Below are 23,643 nucleotides of genomic sequence, written 5' to 3' on the forward strand. Positions count from 1 at the left end.
ACAATCTCCACTGGTTTTCACAGCCTGAGGTTGTGGGGACTTCTCTTCCTGGCACTGAAACTCTGGGCTAGAGAGCACAGTGTGGGGATGAGATCCCTTGCTCCTACAGGGGGACCTCTGCAGTCAAGATATCCCTCCCGATTTTCAATCATCACAAGTGATTGTGAGACAAGCTTGTTTTACATCTCTGCCCCTCCTACCAGTCTCTAGGTGGCCTCTTCTATGTGTCTCCAGATGTAGAACTTCCTTTTAGCCAGACCTCAGGTGACTACCAATGATGGTTGTTCTGTAGTCCAGCTGTAATTTTTTTGTGATCGTGAGAGGAGATGACCATAGTATCTACTTACTATGCTATCTTGACTGAAAGTCTCATAATAACCCTTTATCACATGTGTGATTTATAAATATTTTCTTCCATTTAATAGGTTGTCTTTTTTTTTCTTGACTGCTTCCCTTGCTCTGTAAACCTTTTTTTTAGTTTAATGCAAATATAATCTCATTTGCCTATTTTGTTTTTTTGCTTATGATAAAATCATATACAAGAAAAATTATTGCCCAGACCAATATCAACTAGATTTTTCCTGTTTTCTTCAAATAGTTTTATGATATCAGCTCTTACACCTCAGTGTTTAATTCATTTTCAGTTGATTTTTGTATATGGACTGATATAGGTCCATATAGGGTGCAATTTTATTCTACATGTGGAAAACAAGTTTTCCCAGCACCATTTATCGAAGAAATTGTCCTTTCCTCACTTTGTGTTCCAGCACCTTTGTTGAAAATCAATTGACCTTAAATGCATGAATTTATTTCTGGGTTCTTATTTGACTAGTAAAAAAATTAAATTGACACAAGGCAGATTAATAGGAGAAAAACAAATTTTGTATGTCTGAGAGCCTGAGACTGAAGGGGAAAAAAAGAGAGGTTTTTAAAATACAAATTGCTATAAAAACTCTCTTACCTGATCACTAGACTATAGCCTCCATAAGATTAAAAGTCAAATAAAAATCTTAAAAGTCTTCTCCATAAATAGTAAGACAGTGTAGCCATCTGAATAGAAAAACTTAACTTATTCCAAATGCCAGAAACATAATTTGGATATCACAGTAATTTATAAAGTAGTGAGATTTATTATACCTGATTCATGTCTAAAATTTTAGAACAAACTGTAAGACTTTTATTTCTGTCTGTCTGTGTGTTTATGTATGTCTATAAATGTATGTTGTATACATGTAATCTTTTTTAATTCTGGTATTGACAAAATTAATTTTTTAGTGTTTTAGTTGTTTTTGTGGTAGGGGTTCAAGATACAGCCACAAAGGGAATTGTATAGGAAGGCATGAAGCTCGCAGAGTCTGATTACAGAGCCTTGGAAAGTAGGAAGAGTTGTATGCACAGCAAAGTGAGACTTACTTTCTATCTCAGGCACTTCTGCTAAATTAATTTCTTTTCTTTTGCCATTTACATGAATAACCTCTATAGTCTGAGTCTAGAGATCAGACTGGAGTGCTCTTTGTAAATCTTTTAGAAAAAGAGAAATTAAAACAGACAGGTAGTGTATACAGGATTTTCTAGGGGAGGTGGAAGAGTTACTGGATTTAAGGGACTATGCAGAGGAGATGAGGCCAAATTTTACAAAGAAGATTTGCATTGAATATGGGCTTTAATTTTTGTTCTAAGTCTAATTTTTATTCTTTCATCTTGTTAAGGGAGTTCCTAAGGCTCATCATTATATTCCTTTCTATCTACTCTTTAATTTGGTCTTTCCACATGTACTAATAAGACAATTGGTTAAAATGAGAACTCTCTATTTTTTTCCCTCAAATATGGAAGTTTGTGTAATTTAAGCATTCATTTTCTGGCTACTGATGAGTAGAATCTAATATTAATCTCAATAGTGACTCAAATTAATAAGCCTTTTCATGACAGCCATGGATGCAAGAGGAAAACAAAAAAAGAATGCACAAAATTCAGTCCTCGCAATATCTTGAAAGATCACTCATGAAGTTAACCTTAAAAAGCAAAGATCTTCATTATCACAGGTGGTAAGAATAGTGTAGTGAAAACAGTATATTTATTTTACCATGAGAACATGAGATGCTTCAGTCACAGACTCACTAATCTGTGACACCAAACAGATAACACTGGAATGGGACTTTTCCAGCACTGACAGGATAACAAAAGTTAAAATGGCAAAGGCCCCTTATGTTTGGGATAGTTTCTGACAAAATTTCCCTAATTGCTGGCTGTTAGACAGAGAAAAATCTTCTCATGACATCATGTCTCAGAATACCAGTCTCTTCAGTTGGCTAACAAATACAAGCTGGTATTTGTACATTCTGGGTGGTGGAGACCAGAAAGAATATTCTCACTGGTCACAAAGCCAAGTTCTTATGACATAAAACAGACTAAAGAAAAATCTCATCCAGTTTTTACATTGTGGACCCACAGAAAAGTTTGTCTAAATGGACACTTGTCTGGTTAGAACCATAAACTCACCAGTCTGTAAGGCCAGACCAAACAACAGGCTTATAGAACTTATGCCTCCATTCTTCCCTATGGTTTCTCTCCTTATTACAAATAACACAAAAGGGGAAACTGGGTGAAGAGAATACAGAATCCTCTGTATTAAATTTACAACTTTTCTACAAATCTAAAATTATTTCAGAATATAAATTTTATTTCTAAAAAATTCCAGATTAATTGGTTATCTATTTGCAAAAATCAATGAAAATTAAATCATACCTCTACATCATCCACAAAAGTCAATTCCAGGTGGGTTATTGATCTAAATGTAAAAGACACAAAAGAAATTAAGAGAGCATGAAACAGAGAGAACACACAGACAGAAGGAGAGAAAGTTTTTAGAACATAACATAAAACAATATGTTTTATACATCGGGGAAGGAATAATTCTTAATCAAGATACAATACAATAAAAATGAATGAATAAATATACTGCTAAAATTATGAACTCCCATTTATCAAAAGATATTATTAAGAGTATGAAAAGACAAATTCAGGGCAGAAGAATGTGTGCAATGTTTATTACCACAAAGGGTTATTATCCAGAATATATAAAGATCTTCTAAAAATCAGAAAAGGAAATAGACAACCCATTCTAGAAAAATAGACAACTGTTGAACAAGTAATCCATAAAAAGTGTAAATCTAAAGTGTCAGACATTTAAGAAGGTGTTCAATCTCACTAGTAATCAAGAAAATACAAACACATCAGAGTGAGATGTCAGTTTGTATCCACCAAATTGGCCCAAACTAAAGATGTTGGCAAGATCAAGAAACAATAAAAACTCTCGCACACTTCTGATTATAATGTAAACTGGTATTATTGACTTCAATAGCAGTGGTTTCTAGTATAGTTGAAGGTATGCATGCCCTATAATATAGCAACTCTCACTTTTAGGTATATATGTAAAACAAATATACAACATATATAGAGATTTATACACAGGTGATCAATACATAAAAAATAAAAGAAAGTTAAAACATAAAACTATTCTAATTGTTATGTCTATTGGGGAAAAAAAGCGGTTGTGATTAAGTAGGGACAGTGAGACAGTGAAGGGGTTCTGGGTAGTTAGCAAAGTTCTATTCCTTGATGCAAATGGTGATTACACAGATTATTACTTCATAATTATTCATCATTAAGCTGTACATTTGTGTTTCATGTACTTGTTAAATGTATGACATATTCCTCAATAAAAATTTTTACTAAATGATTAATAATAACAATTAGATATACCATAAAGTTCAAGGCCTTACTGTTAGTCATTTTTCAAAGGACTGAATGAACTTGAACATTAATAAAGCAAAAATCTAAAAAATATGTATTTAAACCAAGTTGGTTTTTATTTTTATAAAATAAACTTAAAAGAGTTTTAAAGGCGGTATTTCAAGACTTGAAATAATTGAACTAGCATTTTCACTTGTTTCGTTTATATAAATATTTAATAAAATGTGTTTACATCTAGTTAACATATTCTGCTTTCACAAAGAATTGTTCCTAATTATATAAAACTAAAAAGTTTTAAATTGTGTTTTCTTTACATTAACTAGAAAGAAATGCTGAAAAAAAAATTCAAGCACAGGCAAAAATAAATTATTAAGTATTTTTTAGTCCCAGTTTTCTACACTGTAGTTTAGTTTTGCATATTTATACTTTTATTTAAGTAATATTTTGAAATATGCTTCTATATTTGCTGAATTTTTGTAACATTTTAGCCGTGCTGCCATGGAAACCCAGAGCTTATCGAGATATTTTGTTCAGTAGTACTGATTGATGAAAAAATCATTTTGACACCCTGTTATTAGCATCTTAAAATTTGATATGATCAACAGAAGTATTTATGTAAAGTCAAAGGCACAGCACAGAAGTTATAATGTCGAAGTTAGGAAAATTTATTCCGTTCTTAACCTGAGTTTTAAAACAAATTTTAATGCAAAATTTTAGACAACAAAAAAGTAATCCACATGAACTGTGTAAATTCCATGTTGTACATAGATCACTTACCATATTTGCATTTTTGTTGGATAACATATTTTTGTTTTATTCACTGTTTATATTATGACAAAACATAGACATATAAATGCTTTCTTTCAGAATGTCTTTTACTAAAATCTCCTTCTCTAATCCTGTTTGTTTTCTATTATTTCTTTATTTGTACATTTTAATACCTTAAATATATATATTACTTTTTTTGGTATCAAAATACTAGGTCTATGACTTTTGGTCAAGATGTCAGAGTAGGGAAATGCTGTGTTTGCCTACCATCATGACCATATCAAAATTACAACAAAAACATAGAACAATCAACCTGGAGAACCATCTGAATCTAATTGAACAGAACTTCTATAACTAAAAACATAGAGAAGAGGCCACATAGAGACTGATAGGAAGGGCAGAGACATGAAATGGGCCAGTTTCACACCCATGTGTGGCAATTGAGTATCAGGAAGGATATCTTGGCTATGGAAGTGTCCCCTGGCCCACCAAAGAAGCAAGAGCCCCCAGATCCACACTGGGGCTCTCCAAGGCAGGGTTTCAGTGCCAAGAAGAAGAGTGCATACACAATCTGGCTGTGAAAATCAGCAGAGATTTTGAACATCCGGTGAGACTGAAGGAGGCTGGAAACCCAGATGTCCCCTTAAGTCCTCGTGTACAGACTCGTTAGCTTGCAAAGAATCACTCTGGGCTCTGGCAGAATGACAACAGCACAGGAGGCACCAGAGACATCCAGGGAAAGACTGAGTCATGCGGCTTCAGGGCAAGTGCTGGAGGGACAGCAGCCAATGTCCCTTAATTGAGCCCTCCTCCTGTTCAGCCTACAGGCAAGTACCATATTGCCTATGTTGAGCCCTCCCTCCATATAGTCAGTCCTCACAACCAAAAGTCCAAGGGTCAATCCCTCCCTTTAAAGTGCCAACAGCAATCGAGGTTCAACTACAACAGGAGGGCACACAAAACCCACACAAAAGGCATACCTGGAGCACCCGGCTCAAGTGACCAGGGAAGACTGTGCCACTGGGACCCACAATATACCTACTAACTAAGGCCACCCACTAAGACTAAGAAATATAACAGCATTATCTAATACATACAAACGAGCACAAGTAGGCAGCCAAAATGGGGAGACAGAAAGACATGTCCCAAATGAAAGAACAGATCAAAGCTCCAGGAAAAAAAAATAAATAAATAAACAAAATGGAGAAAAGCAATCTACCAGATGCAGCGTTCAAAACACTGGTTATAAGGATGCTCAATGAACTTTGGGGAAGAGTTGGTGAACTCAATGAGAACTTTAACAAAGAGACAGGAAACATGAAAATAAAGATTAAGAAAAATAGTCAGAAATAAAGAATGTAAAAACTGAAATGAAGACTACCTTAGAGGGAATCAACAGTAGATTATATGAAGCAGAAGATCGAATGAACGATTTAGAAGATAAGGTAGCAGAATACAATCAGAACAGCAACAAAAAATCCCCCAAAGTGAAGATAGTTTAAGGGTTCCCTGAGACCATAAGAAAAGTATCAACATTCCAAATAAGATAAACCTAAAGCCCTCACCAAGATACATCATAATTAAAGTGCCAAAGTTTAAAGACAAAGAGGGAATTTTAAAGGAAGTGAAAAAGCTTCTAGTTACCGATAAGGGAACTCTCATAAGACTGTCAGCTGATTTCTCAACAGAAACTTTGCAGGCCAGAAGATTGGCATTAAATAGTCAAAGTGATAAAAAAAAAAAAAAGCAGAGATCTACAACCAAGACTTCTCAGCTCATCAAGATTATCAATTAAAAACGAAGGTAAAATAAAAGGATTCCCAGACAGGGAATAGCTAAAGTAATTCATCAACACCAAGCCAGTATTACAATAAATGTCAAATGGATTTCTTTAAATATGAATAATGAAATGGCAATAGTTATGTACCTATATTAATAATCACTTTAAATATAAATAAATTAAATGCTCCAATATAAATATATAAGGTAGGAGAATGAGTAATAAAACAAGATCCATATATATACTGTCTACAAGAGACCAACATCAGATCTAAAGACACACACAGACTAAAAGTAAAGGGATTGAAAAAGATATTTTATGCAGCAGCCTTAAATTTCTCGAGAACTTGTTTTATGGGCTAACATGTGGTCTATCCTGAGAAATGTTCCATGTGTCCTTGAGAAAAATGTATATTCTGCTCTTTAGGGTGAAACACTCTGAAAATAGCAATTAATTTCATCTGGTCTAGTGTATCGTTTAGGGGTGTTGCATTCTTGTTGATTTTCTGTCTGGAAAATCTGTCCACTGGTGTCAATGGGGTGTTACAGTCCCCTACTATGAGTGTGTTACTCTCAATCTCTCCCATTTGTTGGTCAATATTTGCTTTGTATGCGTAGGTGCTTCTATGTTGGGCGTATATATGTTTACTAGGGTTATGTCCTCTTATTGTACTGATCCGTTTATCACTATATAATTACCTGTTTTTGTTTCTTATTCTTGCCTTTGTTTTAAAGTCTATTTTGTCTGATATAAGTATTGCTGCCCTTTAGTTTTTTCTTTTAATTTCCATTTACATAAAATATATTTTTTCATTACTTTACTTTCAGTTTGTGTGTGTCATTTGACCTAAAGTTGTCTCTTATAGACAGCATATGCAGGGGTCTTGTTTTCTTATCCATTCAACTACCCTGTGTATTTTGATTGAAGCATTTAATCCATTTACATTTAAAGTGATTATTGATCGGTACATATTTATTGCCATTTTATTACTCATATTTATATTATTTTTGTTTATTTGTTTTTTTCCTTCTTTTTAAAGAAGTCCCTTTAAGATTTTGTTTTTAATACTTGCTTATTCGTGATTAATTCTTTTAGCTTTTTCCTGTCTGAGAAGCTCTTTATTTCACATTCAATTTTTATTGATGGGCTTGCTGGGTAGAGTAGTCTTGATTGTAGGTTCTTGCTTTTTATCATTTTAAATATTTTGTGCAAATCTCTTCTGACCTGTAGTTTCTGTTGAGACAGAAATCAGCGGACATTCTTATGGGAGTATCTTTTAAGCAAATAGCTGCCTTTCTCTTGCTGTTTTTAGAATTCTCTGTTTGTCTTTAACCTTTGACATTGTAATTATGATGTTTCTTGGTGTGGGTCTGTTTGGGTTCCTCTTCTTTGGGGCTCTGCACTTTCTGGACTTGGTGTGTATATTTCCTTCACTAGATTAGGAAAATTTTCTATAATTAAGTATTTTTTGAAATAGGCTTTCAATCTCTTGCTCTCTTTTCTTTTCTGGTACCTCTATGATACAGATGTTGGTTCACTTAATATTGTTCCAGAGGTCTCTTAAACTTTCCTCATTTTTTTTTTCTTTTGCTATTCTGATTGGGTGTTTTCTGCTACCTGTCTTTCAACTTGCTGATTCGATCCTCTGCTTCATCAAATCTACCATTGATTCCTTCTAATGTATTTTCTTTTCCATTTTTGTATTCTTCATTTCTGACTGGTTCTTTTTTATGGTTTCTATGTCCTCTTTTATGCTTATTAACTTTCTGTTAAAGTCCTCACCGAGATAATCTGTTCTTATAAGTTTATTAAGCATCCTTATGACCAGTGTTTTGAAATCTCTAGTAGGTTGCTTGCCTCCACTTAGTTTATTTTTTTTCCTGGAGTTTATTACTATTGTTTCATTTGTGCCATGTGTATTTGTTTTCTCATGTTAGTCACCTTTCTGTGTTATTTACTATACATTAGATAGATGTGTTACATCGTCCAAGTGGTCTTATGCAGTAGTTACCCTATGTTGCCTAGTTGTGCAGTCTCCCTGATCACCTGCGTCAGTAGCTCTGGGAGTGTTCCTTGTGTGAGTTGTGTGTATTCTCCTATTGTAACTAAATCTTGATTGCTGTTAGCACTTCAGTGGATGGGGTTAACTCTTAAACTGACTGGCTGTGTGTGAGTGTTGGCCAAGCCCACAAGATATGGGCTTCTGTGTGGGGACTGAACCCATGGAGTGGGATTCACCCCAGCAGGCTCATGTACCTGTTGAGATCACACTTTGGGGGTACTGCCTGTGGAGCTAGTCAGGTCAAGGTGCTCTTTTGTGGTCTGATGCCAGCCACCAAGTTTTTTTTGGTTCTGTGGCCCCTTGGGAGGGGAGGTCGAGGTCAGCCACTGTCTTTGATCATTTGGGGCAACCTGGTAGAAACTAAAAAGTGATCCATGAGTTATCACTAACTTTGCTGGATCTGGGGGCAAGTGGGAAAAATCTTGCTGTAAATCATGGCCGGTAGTTCCCAGTACCGGGTCTGGAGTGACTTAGCAAAATGTCCAAGGCACCCCAAGTCTGAGCCTGCCTGCCAGCTGCCCACAAGGCTCTGTTGCTGAAATAGCCTTTGAGTGATAGGCAAGTTGGGTGGGGCAGGGACCCGGAAAGTCACCAGGATAAGGTGAGTAGATTTTACCCAGTTAATACAGATTCAGTTTGGGGGCCAGTGCTGAGCATCAAATCTCACCGATGCCAGCTGCTGCCTTTCTCAGGCCCACAAAACCCACAGACTTTAAGAAATACTGCAGCTCATGCCAGTGCTGGCTGCCTGCCACCAAAAATTTCTCCTGGGATGTATGCGCTGAATGTGAGCTGAGGGTTGTTGATTACTTTTGAATGCACTTCCTGCTAAGAGTGCAAGGATGGGTTGGTGTCTGGACAATGAGTAATCCATAGGTAATTTGATAGTTGAGTGAGATGGGTCTCAGCAAGTCATGAGGTGGAGCAGACAGTCCTGTCAGGCCAATGCAGATTCATATTTGGTGCCAGTGCTGGACCTGCGGCTTCTCGCAAAAGTTTTGGATTACACCAAGGCCAGTCACTGTCCTTCTCAGGCCCAGAGACCCTTGTGATTTGTTCAAGAGATACTGTAGCTTGGGTATCACTCATTGCCTGCCACCGAAAGTTTCTCCTCAGATGTGGGGCCACAAGCCAGCTGAGGACTGTTGATTACTATCAAATGCACCACCCACCAAGTGTATAGGATAGGGCTGGTTTCATGGCAATGAGCTTGTGATGGGCAATTTGTGGGCTGGATAGGGTGGGGTCTCAGGATATGGAGTGGAAGAAGCTAATCAGAGTCAGAGTTGGTCATGTAGGGAGAGGGTTCAATACAGGCAAGATGGCACCTGTCTGTAGACTGCCCCAGGAGGGGGGCAAAAAAGTATGGTGGCTGTCCCTTAGTTCTCGCTCCAACACCACACAACTCAGTCTTTCTCCGTATGTCACTTTTATTTATTTTTAATTTTTATTTTTTTAGGGGAGGCAACCCTTGGTTGACCTCACAGATTGCAAGGAACTTGTCAGCTTACAATCCCTTATTTTTTATTTTTATTTATTTTTTTTATTTTTTATGCCTACAGCACCTGGTATTCCTAGGTAGTCTCCCATCCAAGTACTAACCAGGCCCGACCCTGCTTAGCTTCCAAGATCAGACAGGATTGGGCTTGTTCAGGGTGGCATGGTCACAGACTCCATATGTCTCTTGAAATTCACAAGCTGCTGACCCTCTGCCAGAGCCCAGGAGATGTCTGGGCTTTCATGTTCCTTCTGTCTCATCCAGATGGTCGAAATCCTCACTGATTTTTATAGTCATATTGTTTGAGAACTCCTCTTCCTGGGCCTGGAAACATGGGCTGAAGATCCTCTGTGTAGGGCTGGGTCCTCTACAGCTACGTTCTTCCTCCTGGTGCCCAGCCGTGACACACAGGTACTGACTACCCTGCTTCACCTCACCGCCCTCCTACTGATCTCAATATGGGTTTTTTCTTTATATCTTCAGTTGTCTGTGATAAATTCCACTAGTCTTCAGTGAGTCTCCAAGTTGACTGTTTTATAATTTGATTATAATTTTAATGTAGTTATGAGAAGAAGCAAACCTTGTTTACCTAGCCTAGCCATCTTGACCCCCCTTTTATTTTTTCTCTTAATTCTTAACAGTCTTTACCATTTTTTAAAAAAATTTTTACAATATTTTAAAATAGTTTTGCTATTAATTTATATCAGCTTTTGGTATATAAAGGGAATTACTCCTAATCTAAATTACATATAGTGAATATTTTACCCAATTTGTCATTTTTCTTTCACTTTTGTATGTAATTTATTTACTTTTTGTCCAACAATAATTTTCAATCTTATGTGAGTAAATATGTATACAGTATATACTTGAGGAGTTTTATAGACATGATAATTTAAAGTTTTAATTTATATAACTTATTTTCTTAATAAGTAGATGTTTTGAGCTTACATGTGTCATCAGATTTTATTATATCTGTTTTGAGTAGTATTTGATTGTTTCCTTACTTTCAACATTTTCTACATACATTTCACTTTTCCGTTTTATTTATATATTTTTATAATTTAGTAAGTTTATACCACTTTTTTTGGTTATTTGGGTTTCTATTATAATGTCTTTAAATAAAATATTTACAGCTCTTTTAAAATTATCTATTTATAAAAAGCACCACTGATAGACTATCTGTTTTGATAATTAGTTCATTTAAGTTTCTTTCTATCTCCCTCTTGCCCCTTTCCTCAGTTCTCAAATTGCATTAAGCTCAGATTTTTTCCTATCTCGTTAATTTATTATTTTACTATTTTATGGCATTTATTTCAAGGTTAAACATCTATATTTGTTTCTATAACCATCATTTCTACACTTAAAGTTATTTAATAATAACTACTGATCTTTTTTTATCCTACAGCTTTTCCACTAGTAACACATTATTTCAAGGCCTAGAATCTTTATAATTAAGTTCAGAGAATCAGTTGTTAATATATCCCAATTTGCTGAGATTCCTGGAAACTGACTTTTGCTAAGCAAATTCACAAAAACAGAATGCTGGTGTAAACTATTCTAAGAAAAAAATAATTATCAATCATAGAAGATATTCTTGTACCCCGATAGTCATTCTCTCTTGTAGATAAATCTACATGAGAAAACATATGTGAGCTGGAAATTTGGCTGATGAGCTTCAACTCAAACCACTAAAAATATTTCAGTGAACTTGATGGCTGAGAATCTATTGCACATGCAGACACTATATTTGTACATTTATCTCAGAAAACTGTCTTTCTTCCCTGCTGTGCTTAAATGGGCTCTGCCAATATTTTCCTCACTATTTTCTGTGACCGAGGAGATCCTTTAATTAATGTATTCTTTTTTTTCCATATAATATTTATTTTCATCATGTTACATTTAAATCCTGATTTAGAGATTTTTCTGTCCTTTTAAGGTAACTGGTAATCTCCTCTATGTATTCTATTATAATTTTTTTTAATTGTCTCAGAGAACAAATGCATGTTATTATTTCTTGGTGAAGCCTCAATATTTCTCTCATGTAATGCTTGATTTTCCAACTAAAGGCATAATTCATTTTAATATAAAAAAAGTTTGCAAATGTGAATCAAGTACTTATAGAAGTGAGTTGGTGCCGGTTAACATGACTAAACATCTGTACCCTCATAAAAGAGATTGTTCTTTTTCCTAAAACACTTTTCTTAAAAGACACAGCGAATTAACCATTTTATCCAATCATAATTAACAAAAAATTATGACTCTAGTGGTGAACAGACTGAGTACTTTTAATATTGATGTCTTTGACCTACATACTCTGTCTGTTATAGTCTTTAATACTCTATTATGTTTACAAAATAAATGTTTATTTTACCTTCCTGATCTCTGAAAACTTTTAACTGTGTAGCCTCTAATAGAGAATAACTATTACTGGAAAAAAAAAAAAACTATGCCTAATATTTTAACTAAATTCAATCACTATTTTTAACTGAATTTAATAAACACAGGATATTAATCAGGGTACAGCCAGGAAAACAGATAATAGGTTAGGAATGTCAAACATCAGGAATTCTAGTCAGAAATAATTACAAATATATTGAAATGGCTGTAGAGACAAAGAGAAAAAGGGACTTCTGAAGGAACAAAAAAAGAGAAGGGATAATACTCAGAGGTCATTAAACAGATAAAGCCCTTGGATTGGTATCTCTTGCCTTTCACCTACTGTTGTGCTGCTTGACACTCCGCCAGCTATAGGAAACCACAGTTGGGACTCACATTGCCAAAGTGGACTATCTCTTCCCAGCCTGCTGGAATCTGCAGTTACTCCCTTCCAGTTCTGCTCTATAAACCACTAGGGACTGCCTTAGCTGATGCAAGTCAAAAGTAGGAAACTTCTTTCTCCTTAACTCTGTTTTTCCACCAGTGCCTCCTACTGGCAAAACCAATATCGTTTGACAATTTATCCATGTTCAGTGGGATAGAAGGAAGGGTGTGGAAATGAGACCACAGAGAAATAACCAGCAAACAGAGTTGGAATATAGACAGTCAAGATTGAAGGGGGAGAAAAAAAGGTTTAGGCATCAGTGTTAGGAGTTAATCTATTGTCTGTATTGTATTGATATGGATCATCTTGCTGTAATATACATTAATTAGAAGAACCAGTCTACTTTTATATTTAAAAGATATGTTTAAATATCATGACTTTCATATCAAGTGATATTATGATGTATTTACATTTCTGAACTAATTGCAAAATATAAATTTATATAAAATGAGTATAAATAGTGAAGGGAAAAATAGGTAGCTAAAATTTATTTTTATTTAAGGGCAGCTGTATTTTAGAAGATTGTTTACCTGAATTTCCTGAGAATCTGTTAAAACTAGGATTTTAATTAATGCCATGAAAATATTCTGGCAGTAGTTGAGAAAGCTTAGTTAGACAACAGACTAAAAAATGAGTATAATTATAGCTCTTGCTCTTCTGTTATCTGGACGGGCTATTTAGATTGCGTATGTGCTTATTTTCCAAATCTAAAAATCTGTTATGTATATACATCACTTATAGGTAGGATCACATAGATATCACTTCCATTTAGAATATTTATGTACAGTCTGAACCTATTCTAAGTAACTCACTAATGTTTTATTGTTAGAATATTTGCAATAAACACTTCCGTAATGTCCTTGTGTCTCAGATTCACACATTGCTAAACACGAACAATGACAACATAAAACCTTATTTCTTTTGTTTCAGGGAGGCACAGGCTATCGGAATTATCGTGTTAAATGGAAGGTAATTTGCCATAACAAAACCACGCCTTCCATAACTTTACCTTCAGAAACTTCTTGGTTCCTGATCATAATTACTTATCTGTGTACATGAATAGTAAGATACCCTTCACTCTGGGTCAAGGAAGGGAAGAACTTTGTCTTGTGACTATATAGGTTCTCCTTGAAGTAGGATAAAGAGTAATTTATGAAAAAAGTTGTCTAGAAGCACTCCCTTGACAAACTCTAAAAAATAAGTAAAATAGTTTTATAGTTTGGACAGGTTGTGATTTTCCTCTAATCGTCCTGCTTTTCTTCCCCTTCCATAGCTCATCTGTACAGTTTCCATTAGTTAGTTGCTTAAAAATTTTAAAGATTCTCTATGTCTCTTTTATCCTATTTATGTTGGTAATGTTTAATATTATGAAAGTGTCTACATGTCTAAGGCATTATTTGTGTTTTATTTCTTGCTATCAATATCGAATTTTGGCTGGCATGACCTTTTATTTAATTACAGTTGACAAACAATATGTTAGTTTCAGGTTTACAACATAGTGTTTAGACATTTATATAACTTGCAAAGTGATCACCCCATAAGTCCAGTACCCATCTGAAACCATACATAGTTATTACAATATTATTGACTATATTCCCTATGCTGTAATTTTTATTGCCTTGTTTTTATAACAGGACTTTTGCACATCTTAACCCCTTCCCCTTTTTCACCCATCCCTGACCCACTTCCTATTTGGTAACTATCAAACTATTCTCTGTATTTATGAATTTGTTTCTGTTTTGTTCTGTTCATTTATTTTTTTAGATATCAAATATATGGTATTTGTGTTTCTCTGTCTGATTTGTTTCACTTAGCATAATATCCTCTAGGTCCATCCATTTTGTTGCAAATAGCAAAATTTCATTTTATATGACTGAGTAATATTCATATATATATAATATGGTATATAATGATATATACGTATATATAATGATATAAATATATTCTTTTTATACATTCATCTATCAATAGACACTTGAGTTGCTTCCATATTTTGGCTATTTCAATAATGCTTCAATGAACATAAGGGTGCATATGCCTTTTCTAATTATGGTTTTGGAATTCTTCAGGTAAATACACAAAAGTAGGACTGCTGGGCTCTATCTTTAATTTTTTGAGGAACCTCCATACTGTTTTTTATAGTGGCTGCCCTAATTTACAATCCCACCAAACAGTACATGAGAGTCCCCCCCCCTTTTTTTTACATTCTCACCAACACATGTTGTTTGTTGATTTATTGATGACAGCCATTCTGACAGGTGTGAGGCGATATCTCATTGAGCTTTAATTTGCATTTCCCTGATTATTAGTGACATTTAGCATCTTTTTATATGTCTATTGATATACAATGAGGTAAAAAAAAGTCTCATCAATAAATGGTGTTGAGAAAACTGGACATATTCTCAAAAATGAAACTAAATCACTTTCTTACACTATATATAAGAATAAACTGCAAAATAGATTAAAGACTTAAATGTAAGACTCAAAACCATGAAACTCCTAGAGAAAAACAGGCAGTAAACTCTTTGACAATGTTCTTAGTAATAGATATAGATAGATATAGATAGATATAGATATAGATATAGATATAGTTAAAATTTGAAAGCATTTACCCATAAAAATATATGTACTTCAATGTTAATTGCAGCATTATTAGTGGTGAACAAGACATGGAAACAGTTGAAGTGTCCTTTGATAGATGATTGGATAAAGTATGTGTGATACACATATATATCTTACTCAGGCATAAGAAAAGAAGAAATACTGAAATTTGTGACAACATGAATGGATCTTGAAATTATTATGCTAAGTGAAATAATTCAGACATAAAAAGTTGAAAACCATATGATTTCACTCATATGTGGGATATAAAACTGAAAGCAACAAATGAATAAGACAAACAAACAAAAACTCATAGACATAGACAACAGGTTAGTGGTTACGAGAGAGGAAGGGGGAATGAGGGAAGTAGATAAGAGTAAAGGGGTCAAATATGTGGTGACAGAAGATTTGATTTTGGATGGTAAACACATAATGCAATATACAGATGATGTATTACAGAATTGTACACTTGAAACCTATATAATTTTATTCACCGATGTCACTCCAATAAATTTAATTTAAAAAGCTACTACAGAGGGGCACAAGCTGGAGCTAAACATGGCCTGCAGCTGAACTCTTTTCAGGACTGTGCCACTGGACACCTACTACACAAACCTGCTCTAATAAGACCAGGAGACTTAAGAGCTTTGCTTAGTACATAGAAACAAACACAGAAAGACAGCCAAAATGAGAAGACAAAAAAGCAGAAACCACATTAGAGAATAGAACAGAGATCCAGAAACAATGGAGTCAAGCAAACTAACAGATGAAGAGTTCAAAACACTGGTATAAAGATGCTCAATGAAATTAAGGGAAGTATAGATGGATTCAGTGAGAACTTTAACAAAGAGATAAAAAACATAAAAATGGAAACAGAAATCATAAAAGGGAACCAGTCAGAAATAAAGAACACATTATCTGAGATGAAGAGTTTATTAGAAGAAAGAAACAGAGTGGATAATAAAGAGGGTCGAACTACAGACATAGAGGATGGAGAAGCCAAGGACCCTCAATCAGAATGGCAAGAATAAACAAGACTTAATAAAAATTTAAGGAGCCTATGGGACACAATTAAATGTAAAAATGTCTGTGCCATAGGGGTATCTGAAGGAAAACAAGACGTTGAAGAGCTATTTAAAAAAATAATGATGGAAAGTTTCTCTAACCTGGTGAAGGAAATAGACATACAACCCCAGAAAGCTCAGAGAGTCCCAAAAAAGAGGAATCTAAAGAGGCCCACACAAAGACATATTATAATTAAAATGCCAATATTTAAATACAAAAATAGAATCTTTAAAGCAGCAAGAAAAGCAGCTAGCTACTTACGAGGCAGCATTCATAAGACAGGCAATTGATTTTTCAAAAGAAACTATGCAGAACAGAAGGACTTGGACAGAATAAGAGCTTCCTAAACAAAGCTAAGCTACAGAAATTTATCAATACCAAGACAGCATTACAGGAAATGTTGGAGGGGCTTCTTTAAGAAGAAAAATGATAATAACCATATTCCTATCAACAAGTACCTCAAATGGAAAATAATTAAGTACTTCAACTAAAAGATAAAGTGGCTGAATGGATAAGAAAACAAGACTCCTACATATGCTGCCTACAAGAGACTCACTTCAGATTAAAAGATACACACAGACTAAAAGGAAGGGGATGGAAAAAGATAATGTCTTGATGGACCTAGAGGTTATTGTTCTGAATGAAATAAGTCAGATAGAGAAAGACAAATTTCACATGATTTCATGTACATGCGAAACTAAAGAACAAAATCAACAACAGCAACAACAACAACAACAACAACAATGATGACGACAAAAGTGGAAATAAACTCATAGATATAGAGAATATTTTGAGGGATATTAGATGGGTGGGAGGTTGAGGGAACAGCAGAAAATGGCAAAGAGATTTAGAAGTACAAATGGATAGTTAAGGGTTGAAGAAGTACGCATTAGTAGTTGATAGATGATCACAGGTTTGAGGAGCATGGCATAGGGAATGCAGTTAGTATTAATGCAATGGGTAGGTGGAAAGCCAGAGGAGAGAAAGAGCAATTAGGGGGATTGTTCTATAAATTATATAAGTGTCTAACCAATGTACTCTATACTTGAAACTAATAAAAAATGAAAAAAAAATAGAGATATAAAGTGTAGCATAAGGAAAATAGTTAATAATGTTGTAATAAACATGTTAGGGAGAAGAAGGGTACTAGATTTAGTGGGGTAATCACTTTGTGAATTATACAGATATCTAATCACAATACTGTACAACTGAAATGAAGATATTATTGTATGCCAACTATATTTGAAAAAATCTCATTGAATTGTACACTGTAAATATGAGCAACTAATTGTTTATTATATTTCAATAAACCGGAGTAAAAAGCTACTATAATATATATTTGCCTAGAGAAAGAGACTGAGTGGAACACCCCAGATGAAGCAACTGACGTGCTTTGTATTCAAACTAAGTGGGACTAGTTTTATGATGATTAGGATATTCATCTGCTGAATATGTTCATTACAATGTCATGGTTGATGCTGTGGTTAAGGGGGTCTCTTTCACATGGGCACCCCATGTAAATTTATTGTTGCAAAACTGAAAAACAATTCAAGAAGGCTTATCAATTTTTCTGTCTCATATTTTCCTCGTGAGTCTTACAGGTGCTAATAAATACATTAGGCTAACAAGAGAATGAGAAGATGCAGAGGGGAGGGTCAAAGAACTCTTCACAAGAAGGTGGGCATTTTAAAATGTTATAAAGAAATAAAATGAAGAAAGCAAATATTGAGAGGAGCAAAACAAAGAGGAAACAAGAAAAAGGAGTATCACAGGACTCATCCATACAGGATTGGAAATGTTTATATAGTTATTAAGAAGTGGGATGGATAAAGCGGATATTGATGTGATTAAAACAAAGGTTTTAATACAGCACTACAAAAGATTTGGTGGGCCAAAGCAACTCCCTGTTGGTCCCCAAACATTAAGGGACCCCAAACATGTCTACTCTATGCTAGTTTGAAGAAATTTAAAAAGGAAGAAGGTAAAGGTTACAATGAGAAATCTGGCCAGTAATCTTTTGGAGAAATGATTAAGCAGATTAATTAAGATAAAGATAGACAACACAGCCAGGTCCCTTGGCTAGACTCCTCATTGGTGACCCAAAACCTTCTGCACAACAGTGAGTAAACCAGTCAAGGGGTGAGGAGGAGAATTTCTAAGGCTCCGTGATACAGGAGTCTCAAGAATTGTAGTACCAAAATTTATTTGTGAACCTCTCTCTCAGACTACAATTAGATTGAGAGAATGTATTGTGAAAATGATTTAAATGTATTCATTTCGAAATGAAGCCAGAGCCACCATACCAGAGATACTGCCTTGTACATCTTACTGCTCAAATCTTTGCAATGTTTGAACTGAGAAAAATAACATTTAGACTACGCCAAAACAACACTGTATTCCAAATAACTGTTTGTAAAGCTAACAGGAAAGCAAGACATCCCGACTAACAAGGGCTGAAAATTAGGGACGTTCTTTAGAATCAGTAAACAACCATGTATATCTAAAAAAATAACAGCTTATTAACACCAAGAGAAATTCCTCCCTTTTATTCATGTAATTATTTCCCTTTTTATTATAAAAACCTCTGGCCTGCATCCCATAATCAGGACATAATTTGGATTTCTGCCTGAATCTATGTTCCAAGGTTGCAATTATTATTATTATTATTATTATTTTATCTCAAATAAATACTTGTTACATTTCATTTGGATTTTTATTTTTAGGTTAACAGTGAAAACATAGTGGTTGATAGAATTGTGAAAGTTGAAATGTTTAAACAGATATTATTTAAAGAAGTGTCAATTTTATCAGAATGTTTTATGGGAATGGAAATTTTATTTGGGGACTATTTCATCTACCTACTTTTGTAAAACAGAAGGTACACAATTGAATCCTTCAAACAATATTAATTAGATGTGCTAAATAGGAACAAGTAAGATTATCCAAGCCTACACAGTGTACAATAGAAGCTAGAGTACTGGTAGAGACAAATTTTCTGTGTAACAAATTTATGTGGAGCCTGGACTAGGGCACATGGCATAAACCTGTGAATAACTTCGTGCAACGACTGCTGGGACTTTTGACTGGATAATTTCCATTTGAGGTGTATTTACTATCTTGCTATCAAACATTATTAATTGCAGTTACCCCTATGACTTAAAGGCATAATGTGATCTTAAAATCTGAAATAGTCATTATGTTTAGGATGGTGTCACAGAAATACTGTGATGGGTATAGCAGTGTACAGAAGAGTTTCATAATAAAATGAAAATGATTTATACAAAATTATGCTGCCTGGAGAATGCAAGGACATATAAACAGGGCACCTCTTTCCCTATGATTGGCTATGGAACTGTGTGAAGAGCTGTTGAAATCTATTGTCACTTGGACAGTGCTATATAAACAGATTTTGCCTGACCAACAAAGGGTTGCTTGGCTTATGGGTGGGCAGTTCCAAGATGAATGGACAACATCCTTCTTGGAAGGCTACCACTCTGATTGAAGAAGGTAAAAACAGATCAGCCTGGTGTGCTGAATTGAACATTATTTGCCTAGCAATAATTGAACAGTCGTGAGGAGAATCGGGATATGCCACTCTAGAATATGTCACTTTGGCATGTGGATTATTTAGGGATAGAGACTATCAAGACCCAACAGACTGATGAAGAGTTTTTTTACTTTCCCCTTAACTGACTAAAAATTTAGATAGGGCACCTGTACCAGGTAGAGAACTATTACTAGAGTTAATTCTATATCTGAAAAGTTTTCTACATGGCATAGAAAACATTTATTTATCAAACATCTCTTTTCATTTTCCTGTAAAATGCCTTCCTCCCCTTTGAAACACCAGATCCCTCTCTCCTTCTCTTTTGCTCAGGATGGTATGTAAATCTCAATTACTTGACTGTCAGAGTTTCATAATTTTTTGTAGCTTCTATATGTACAATTTGTTTTTCTCCTGTTAATGTCTTGTGTCTATTTAACTATTAGACCAACCAAAGTATCAAGAAGGTAAAAAAGAGAAAAATTGCCTGCACCTACAGTTTGGGCACCTAGTGTGGGACTCTCCACTAATAGTTGTTGATTACTCTGGGGCTGCTGCCGCTGAGAGATGCTGAGACTTTTGACAGGAGTTAGCAGAAAGTAGAAATTCTTACATCAGTCTCCCAGATCCTGCAAAACCTGGTGGAAGCAAGAATGGTGGAAGTTCTTTTCTATTTCTAAATTTAGATTGGGAAGAGAATATATTTGTATAAACTATTTCCTCAGGAATAGTGACCCTGTTAAAGAATAGCCACTTCTGTTCTCTCTTTATTACTTTTTGTTCAAAATATCTTTTACGATCATTTTATTTTCAACCTATATGTGCTCATAGATCTAAAATGAATCTATTTTTGACATCATACAGTTTGATATTGTTTTTTATCCATTTTGTATTTTGATTGAGAAGTATGGTCTATTTACATTTTAGGTTACTGCTGATAGGGGAGTACTTTTGCCATTTTGTTACTTGTTTTCCATGTCTTATGAATACTTTGCTCCTCATTCCAGTGTTACAACTTCCTTTGTGTTCTGTTGATATTTTTCAAAACAAGTTTTGTTTTCCTTCTCATTTCAATTTGTGTATACTTTATACTTTTTGAATGTCAAAGAAGTTATATATAACAGTGTAATATTATGAAAATCTATCTTAAGTTGATAACATTTTAACCTTAATCATGTACAAAAAAGTATTCCTTTATAGTTCGCCTCTGTTTATGTTACTGATGTCATATATTATATTTTATATATTATGTAATTATAAGATATAATTTATTTTATTCATTTGTAAATTTTAAATAAAAATAAAGTTACGTATAAAAATTACATTAGCACTTTATATTTTTTATGTAATTAACTTTAGTGGAGTTTATATTTATGTTTCAAGTTAGTTTTTTAGTCTAGTATCTTTTATTTTAACTTTATTTCAATTTGAAAGACTTCCTTTAACGTTTCACGCAGGGGAGGTTCAGTGGTAATGAACTCCATCCACTTTTGTTTGTGTAGGAATGTATTTTCTCACTGGATAATCTCAGAACATTGATCAATTAACTAAACATATACGAGTTTATTTTTAGACTCTCAATTCTAATTTTATTAATCTGTGATCTATTCAGATTTTTTTTATTTCTTTCTTGAGTCCAATTCAGTAGTTCAAATCTTTCTTAGAATTTTTTAGTTTAAGTTATCTAATTTGTTGATGTACAATTGTTCTTAGCAGTCCCTATTGTGGTAATCATAGTTTTCCATAGATACAGAATATATATAATATGTATAATGTTTTACACACACTCACACACACACACACACACACACACACACATATATGAAAAGGGAGAAACGAGGAGAAAGGAAAAGGGAAAAGAAAAGAAAGGAAGAAGAAAAGAAAGAGGAAGAGAAGAAAGAAAAAGAAAAGAAAAAAGAAAAAGGAAAGGAAAAGGAAGGAAGGAAGGAAGGAGAAGGAAGGAAGGAAGGAAGGAAGGAAGGAAGGAAGGAAGAAGGAAGGAAGGAAGGAAGGAAGGAAGGAAGGAAGGAAAAGGAAGAAAAGGAAAAGGAAGAAAAGGAAGGAAGGAAAAGAAAAGGAAGAAGGAAAAGGAAGAAAAGGAAGAAGAAAAGGAAGAAAGGAAGAAGAAAGAAAAGGAAGAAAGGAAGAAAGGAAAAGAAAGGAAGAAAGGAAGAAAGGAAGAAAGGAAGAAAGAAAATTTTATTTTCAAGTGTATGGTACATTGGTTAGACATTTATATAGTTTGTGAAATAATCCCCCTGATTACACTTCTCTCCTCTGGCTCTACACCTAGCCATTATATTTCTGCTGACTTCATTCCCTATGTCATGCTCCCCATCCATGTGACCATCTATCAACTACTAATTTGTACTTAAAAGAAAGATTTAAAAAAAAAATATTCATGCTATTGTAGAGATGCAAAATCTGCAGGGAAGCTATAAGTCTGGAGACTCGGGAAAAAGTTTCAGTTTGAGTTCAAAGACAGTCTTCTCGCAGAATTACTTCTTCAGGGAGGTCCTTCTTTGTTCTATTAAGGCTACCAACTAATTGCATGAGTCTCACCCACATGACAGAGGAAAATCTGCTGTACTCAAAGTCCACCAATTTAAATGTTAATCTCTTAAAAAACAAACAAACAAACAAACAAACAAAAAACACCTGCACAGAAACATCCAAAATAATGTCTGACCAAGTAGCTGTGCATCATGTCCCAGTCAAATTAACATATAAAATCAGTCATTACACTTATATTCCTTTTTATTTCTGCAAGCTTAGCAATAATTTGAGTCCTATATTTTTTTACTGTTCATTTTATACTAAGGGTTCTTAAACTTATGGATCATTTTTTAAAACAATAAATTCTTTTAATTTCAAGTGTCTACACTGTTATTCTATTCTCTATTTCACTTATTTTGACTTTATTCTTTATACTTCTTTTGTACTGCTTGATTGTGTTTAATTTGCTCTTTCTTTTAGTGTTTTAAAGAAAAAGTTATTGATTTGAGCTCATTCTTTTTAAATACAGTTATATGCAGCTATAAATTTCCCTCTAAACATTGCTTTAGCAGTACCACGAGTTTTGGAATGTTTTGATTTTATTTTCATTCCAATCAAAGAATTTTTGAATGTCCCTTTTGTGATTTCTTCTCTGGATCTTTGATTATTTAGGAATGTTTATTTTAATTTACTTATTTGTGAATTTTCCAAACATCCTTGTGCCATTGATTTCTAATTTTATTCCATTATGGTCAAAGAATATATTTTGTGCAATTTTAATCCTTTTACTTGTTTTATGGCCTAATACATAGTCGATCTTTGGAGTAGGATTTATGTGTACTAGTTAAGAATATATGCGTTGTTGTTGATTGTTGGGGGTGTTGTTTAGATGTCTGTTAGGTCTACTTGTTTTATAATGTTGTCCAAGTCTTCTATTTCATTGATGATCTTATTTTAGTTTTTAAATCCTTTGAGCCATTTTTTTACTTTCGATTGGATTGTTTAAACCACTTATAGTTAATGTGATTGCCAATAAGTTAGGATTTATGTATGCCATTTTGCTAATTGTTTTCTATATGTCTTATGTCTTTTGTTTGTTTATTTCTTCATTACAAAGATATTGTGTGATAGATAATTTCTAGTTTACCAAACCAATTCTTATGTTATTTATTTTACTATAATTTTGAAGTTCTTTCTTACCTCTGCTTCCTTCACTCTGTTGATTCTCTCTAATATACTCTTCATCTCAAATATT

The 23,643-nt window shown here is 34.1% G+C and overlaps 1 pseudogene; it reads right to left on the reverse strand.

Annotated features, from left to right (window-relative positions):
• Positions 1-9,916: 9,916 nt before the first annotated feature.
• Positions 9,917-10,035, reverse strand: LOC120600135 (uncharacterized; annotated as a pseudogene).
• Positions 10,036-23,643: the final 13,608 nt, after the last annotated feature.

The sequence above is a fragment of the Pteropus medius genome, unplaced genomic scaffold (assembly GCF_902729225.1).
Source record: "Pteropus medius unplaced genomic scaffold, Ma_sr-lr_union100, whole genome shotgun sequence".
Lineage (NCBI taxonomy): Eukaryota > Metazoa > Chordata > Mammalia > Chiroptera > Pteropodidae > Pteropus > Pteropus medius.